Raw genomic sequence first — 7,360 nt, forward strand, 5'->3', positions numbered from 1 at the left:
AATTTTTTTTAAAAAGGAACAGTAAAAGCTAACAAAAACTAATATTGAGAGAAAGATTAAGAAGAAGAAAAAGAAAATTGAAAGAAAAGAAAATAGTAAAGATCAAAAGTGCAGAAAAGAAAAGAAACAACAAAAGAAAAATAGAATTGACTTCCGACCCTCCTTGCAACAGATGCAAGTAACAATATACATCAAACTCTTACTCTAAGTTTAAAACATAACTTCCATTATTTCTATTAACCCATATTATTTCTAATCATCAAATCCATACAACATAATTTCATTTTTTTTCTGTTTTCCGCAAAAAGTCCCCAAAAGGTCCAACTAGGTAACATCGTCAATGCCACTCAGAGAGCACCAAGAACTCCACTACAGGTAGTCCTCGCTTAATGACTACAGTTGGGACCGGCAACTCAATCGCTAAGCAATGTGGTTGTTAAGTGAGATATCACGTGACCGCAACTTACAATTTTACTGCCAGCTTCTCCATTGACTCTGTTTGTCAGAAACCAGTTGTGAAACATACAAATGACAATCTTGACTGCGTGAGGCTGTGATGGTTGTAAACATCCGCTGGTTGCAAAGTGCCCGAGTCTCGATCACATGACTGCGGAGACCCTGCAATGGTGGTAAGTGCGAGGACCAGTCATAAAGTTATTTTTTCAGCACAGCTGTAACTTTGAACAATTGCTAAACAGAGTAGACTTTAAGCAAAGAAGAGAGAGAGAGAGTACAAATGCACCTGATTCTTTTTTAATAGTCCCATTGTTCCATATTTTTAACAGATTTTTAAAAATTGTTAAATAATCTTGCAACTATTATTGGATTGTATCTTACCTTATTTATGGGTAGATGTGTGTCAAATTGGGCTATAGGTTGCATTCATTTTCTTTGAAAGGGCCCAGTCTCAACTGAGTTTCATAGCTACATTAAAAAATCTGATCTAATCAATTTTACAACAAAGATTGTTTGGGTCGACTTTTCCTATTTGTTAGTTGGCTCAGAAAGAAAGGTGCAGTGCATATGCCCCAGAAACATCCCTCTTCTTAAATTTTTCTTTGTATCATCCTGATCTAATGAAATAAATTTATTTTTTTACAAAGGATGAGGCAAAAGGAAGAAGATAACATATACACCACCAATGGCTAATTGCAGTTAGAATGGTCAGAATACTATTCCAGGAGAGAAAGAAATTTCAAGAAGGAGTTCATTAAGGATTTCTTGTTAGTTGGACTAGCAAGAAGCTGTTTCAAGTGTCATGAAGTATTTGAATTTTTTTTTTTTACAATGTTCGTAAAGAAAACTTTGAGTAAATAAAGCATGGAAAAGAAGACAGGTGCCCTTTGGTGTCATAAAATTCAAAGCAGCAAAGAAAGGTATGCCAACAATCATTCACCTTTTTTGGGCAGAATGTTTCTTGCTGTGCTTCAGATATGTTCCTATTCACATGCACATTTCTCATGTGGATCTGGAACAGTATGTAGGTAAAATCAGAGTGGATAATAATTTCCTTTCTTATTTGGGTAAATCCCAACCTGAAATTTAACCATGGTAATGACCATTCTTCTGAGAGTACAGTAAAGGCTAGACATAAAGGTAACAGGGCTGGCCAGCAATTTTGAAATAACTGCTTAATTTTAGTAAAACAAACCCAAAAGCTTAAGCAAAACTGCACATCTAATTAATTCACATGTTTTACTGCTCTTGATTTTTTTTTATTTTTATCTGTTTATGGTTCCTGTGGAGAAATAGTTTTGGTGATGTTTTAGAGAGAAATGATACTACATTACACCTAATTTTACTGCTAAAGAATATTTTACTATTAAATGAAGAGCCTGTCTTTTTATCACTATTTGCTGATTTATTGAGGTGAATTTTTTTATAATGTGGCATTTTTAATGTTCATTTTGCAAAGGTGAATGGAAACCCGTTTTGAGAATTGAAGCAAAGATTCCTTTAACAATTTGTAAAATATAGGTATGCTGTCAACTGTGAAAAAAGAAGAGTGAACAAAGGCAAAGAAAGGGAAGGAAAATTGAAAGGTATATCACCCGGGAGCTGGAATAAGGACGTTATGGCCAAAGAATTGAATGATTTATGGAATGAGATCACTAGTAATGAAGCTGACTAAAAGGAAAGAGAAACTGATCAGTGATAGGGAAGGGGAAGAGGATATAGGTTTTAAGGGACTGAAAATAACTATTGGCTGTTAGTTAAGCAAAGAAATGTTGGTGAAAAGTTTGACTCCTTAGACTTACCATAAATGTAGGTTTTTGAGGTAAGGGAAGATTTGATTTCTTTTGCAGAGTTGCTGCTTGTTTTTCTAAGGAAGATATATTCTTTTGGGAAGAGGAAAAGATTGTAGGTCAAATGTCTTCCTTTTTCTAGAAAAAAAGATGACTTCTCCAAAACTACCCTTTGCAATCTGAATTCTGATTACTTTACCATTCATGCTGCCATTCTTCATACCACTTTATTTGATGTTTAGACTATAAATCAGTTTGAATAACCAAAAATGGGCCAATTGCTAATTTCTAATATGAAAATATAAGACTATCCCTGGAACCACAAGAGGGAGTTAGTTGCCCACCCTTGTTTTATACCATGTGCTAACATACCTGAGACTTGTGACTTCTTGCGCTTGGCAAGCAAAGAGGGATTGTGAGATGGGAAGTGACTACTATCTTTTGAAAAATCACTGCATGAAAGAGTAACCTGTTCTGCTTTTGGTAAGGCCCAATCTGCCCCTTTACTGGCTGAGCCCTGAGATTTAAGAACTTTACTGTCTTCAGTTACTAATTTTTACAAGCTGTGAACAGGCCCAAATTCTTCACTTAAAAGAAGACTGTTCCACAAATCAACATTGTCACAGGCTATATACTGAAACTGGTCAGTGGCAAATCAAGACCAGTCCTAACTTCATTCTAAATATAAAAAAGACAACTTCTTGGCATCTTTATAAGATGGGCATCTCTACAAGATGGGGCTATTGTATCTCCATCACTTCTTTGGCTAAAAGAAGAGTTTAGTGTGTCTATGCAAAAGAAAGTCAAATGGAATGAAGTACAGTAATGAGCAGTGCTTCCTAATGCACATCTTTAGAAATCTTTTTGGCTATTCTAGAAGCCAAAGCAATCAGGAGAAGCCCTTGGGAATCTAAATACTCTTTAACTAGGATGAGTTTATTGTAGTAAAACTGCCATGCCTGACACTGGAGAATTATGTGAAGAATACTTGGCAATAGCAGTGGAAAGTTAGCCTAGTAAGCAGTAAATTATCCTGGCCTCTCTGCAAAGAAGGTTAATGCATTTCACAAAACAAGGGGAAAGAAAGAATTGTTAATATGATCAATGCTATATAGAAGAATAACCGAATGTTCACAAATTTGTCACATGTCTAGACATAACCTGACCTATTTTTGTATATATTGTGGCTAGAGTGCCTTAGGGGTGGGCTAACTAGCATATCTTGCAGCCTGTGTTAGGAATCATAGAACGTTTGAACAATAATCATCTCAATTTGGAACACCTGCAGTTGAATATTTGTGTTCTACCCAAGAGGTAAAATCATTCTTCTTATTCTAAAGAAGAAAATGATATTCAAGGTTAAAAAGAAATGTTTCTCTAATATAGGCTGAAAGCTGGCTTGGCTACAATCAATTATCAAAATAACCATGAAAACCTCTGGTCAGATCACATAAAATATGCCAGAAGACAAGCTATGACAAAAATGGGCCTCCATTGTACTTGGTATGTTCTGTGTAACACATTTTAAAATCTGAAACCCATAATTGGAGGGAGGAAGTACATGCATTAACATGAAATATATGAACAAGCTAAAAGTCATGGACATCTAAGCACATGGCAAATTGAGCAAGTCAAGCCATTCTTGACTAATACTCTCAGATAATCCATCTCTAGTGCAATTGTCACAATTCTCTTCTCTTTACAAGGAATGTTGTCTAGAACAATGTTGACAGCATTAAGGAAGCGTTGTTAGGACAAGGCCAAAGTTGTGACAATAATCACTGCTAAAATGACATTTGTAATAACATAACTGAAATATGATATCAGTCACTTGGGTAACTAATTATAATATAATGATATGTTTCAAACTTTTAGAGGTAATTTGTGAGACAGGAATAGCACTAAGAGACTCCCATAGCAATTATGAATATTGGAATCTGACTCTTATTACTTACAAATAAGGCAACTAACAACACATCTGGACAAGATCTAATCAATTGGCAAAATATAACAACAAAAATTAACCCAAAACAGATAATAAAGGAAACTTCAATAATACATTTTCAAGTATAAACACAATGTACCTGAATGGCTTAGCAAATTTTCTCAGCTATGGAGAAATGCTTTAGCAATCAGTGCCTTAAACCAAAGTGTAATAGCTTCACAAAAATGAAGCATCTTCATGCAGCATTGGCTCATGTATGGCTCCTGCAGGACAGCTTTTACAACTTCACAAACAAGTAAAGCCAGCCCCTGCTATAGTCAGAAATAGCCATCTTTTTCTTATAGAAGACAAAGAAATAGCTCATTGCTGACTCTTCTGCAATTTCCTAGTTTCTTGTTCAATAACCAGTGTTCTGCCAACTTCACCCCATCCTAACTAAAAACAATGGACTACAATTATCACCTGTTTCAGTATTGAAAAGAAATTGAGGAGAGATAAATTGAAATATAATTTGGACAGGAAAAATTGAAAGCATTTTAAGAGCTTAGGAATAATGTCAATATAGTGGAAAATAAAGGATAAATAAAGAATGTAATGTACAAGTACAAATGTACATCTCTGGATAAAATCTGGAGATAATTGCTGTTCTTGAAATCTGAAGGAAAGCGAAGTACAGCAGAAGCTGTGATACATCCACCACAAGCTGGACATTTACAAAAAAAGGTGGGGGAATCTCTGATCCTAGGGCTATGTGCACACTGCCATAGGATGCCAGCTGAAGACTAAGGCACTGTTGAGTATAAACATGGTAGTGCACTATTCCATACCTGGAAGTGGTCCAGATTTTTCCCCCTCCAATCACCAGCTTCAATTTATTCTTCAGGGTTATGGTAGTGTAGTACCAAAGCATCTTACATGAACCATCCCCATGGTCAGGAAGGGGATGGTCAGCAAGCAACTCTTTGTTGAGATGCTCTTCAATGGACACAGAAATTGATGGTTTGGTAATATAGTATGCTGTAGAAACCTAGAAACCATATGCGTGGGTAACTATATTCTCCACTATCCCACAGGTAGGGAAAGGAAGGCATGTTGGGTAGATTTCTTCATCAGGAATATGATCTCATTTAGAAATCCCTTTGTTTATCCTCCATCTGCATGCCAAAAAACAAAAGACATATCAGTACTGCATACTGGTGGACAAACCTCTTTCCACATATACTGATATACTGGTACACCACTAGATCTGTAACTCTTTTGTATCTAGATGTTGCCTAGTATGCCTATGGACATATGAGCAGAGTCCTGCAGACCTGGGGAGACTTCAGGACTTGGAGGATGAACATATTTGAAAGTGTCAGGAAGAGTCCACACAGAGGTACTGTTACAAGAAGTTTATAAATACCAAGTACCTGTCCTCAAAAGCCTACAGAAAGGAAAATGATTGGCACTTTCTTTCCCAGCACAAATGGGAGGGGTAGAGAAGCCAGGGAATCCATCAATAGACAGCTGTCTTAATCGCCGCCCAAGACAGATCACCTTGCCAACATTGTTGCTGAAGCTGAAAAATGAATTGAAAACTGAACAGCTGTTTTTCATATCATCTTACTTTTCAGTACAGAATACAAGCAGGTTAAAGCTGTGGTACAGAATTGCCCTAAGTTTTCCTCCCACTTTCAAGTGCACATACATACCAAATATTGTTTTTGTGCTCAAGCCTACTAATCACTATGACAGTTGATAATGTAGCCTGTTGCCTCTTCTCTATTTCTTTTACTGCTAAACTGGTCAGATCAGAATAGACCATGTCTTTCTTCCCACAAGTCTCCACATTTTCCATCTCTCTCTTCATTTTCAGGGTAAAATCAGATGGCAGTCTTTTTGTCTTTAGAAATGCAAGTTTTTGTTGTAATAGGGGTAGAAGAGGGATGTGCACATTCAGGTGTATGCAGTAGGTAGGGTGGAAATTACATTATTCCAGCTTGCAGGAATTAGGATGGTTTAACAGTTTATCTTGATTATTTCTACAATAAAATTTCATTGCTTGGATATTAATTTCTGATGTTTTCTCTCAAAGAGGAGACATAGCTTGTTCAGCATTATTAGAACATTTAATAAAAATCTACATTTTGAACTTGCACTAAATAATACAAATTAATTGACCGTTGCATTAATAATTGCAGCTATATGTAGGAAGAAAAGATGCCAGCTCATCACAAGAGGAATGTTGGTTTCAATCTTGCAGAGAAGGACGTGTATGCAAACACATTCTTTCTAATATGTAAAATGTAGCTTTTTTAAAAGAGAGGATTAAGACTTAAGAGATAGAACAATAACTCATTCCTTGACAAATTCACATTATTACATCAGCAAATGGACAATCCTGGGTAGCAATCATTGAGTGTTTTCTACAGGTAAAGAAGTAAAGAAATCTTAATTTCCCCATCTCCTGCTGCTGAAGTTCCCTTATAATATTGTCAGATCCTACTGACTCTTCTGAAATCTGGCAATCGGTACCACATTTTATCCAAAGGCACCTGGAAGTATCATAGCTGAAATTAAGACTTCATGATCAGAACACAAATTGTTAACTAAGAACAGATTTTCTTCATGTATTACTTTAATGCAATTGTCATATATTTTTATCTTTTATCCTTTCAATTCTGATTAAACTGCTAACTCATGCGTATATCTATATGCCAAATGCTAATTGTTTTGTTCCTCTCACATGAACTGCCCCTCCTTGATGCCTTTTAGAAGTATGGAACTACAACTCCTATTACATAAACCCATCTTGATTGAGGAATGACTTAACATACCTGGAGTGGGATGCTATAATAACCTTCCGAATGGATCATAACAGTGCCCATTCACCCACCCACCCCCTGCTTTCTTTCCCATATTTAGCTAATTGAACTGATTTCTGATTAAGGCCCTTTGGCCTTGTTTATTGCCATTGGTCTTGTCTCCAAAGTGAAATGATTCTGTGGTCTAGAAACCTCACCAACTTCCCCAACAAATTTGCAGGCTTCCATAATCTACCCCATAAAAACACCCAACCTTATTCCAATATCATTTAGCACCTGAAGCTTCCAAATCCCATGTGATATATTTAGCAACCACAATGAAAACAGATTGGTGTCTCCTCCTGCTCCATGTACAAATGCTG

The sequence above is a fragment of the Python bivittatus genome, unplaced genomic scaffold (genome assembly GCF_059951505.1).
Source record: "Python bivittatus isolate LINGU-HERP-01145 unplaced genomic scaffold, Pbiv_v1 ctg000980_np1212, whole genome shotgun sequence".
NCBI classification, from domain to species: Eukaryota; Metazoa; Chordata; class Lepidosauria; order Squamata; family Pythonidae; genus Python; species Python bivittatus.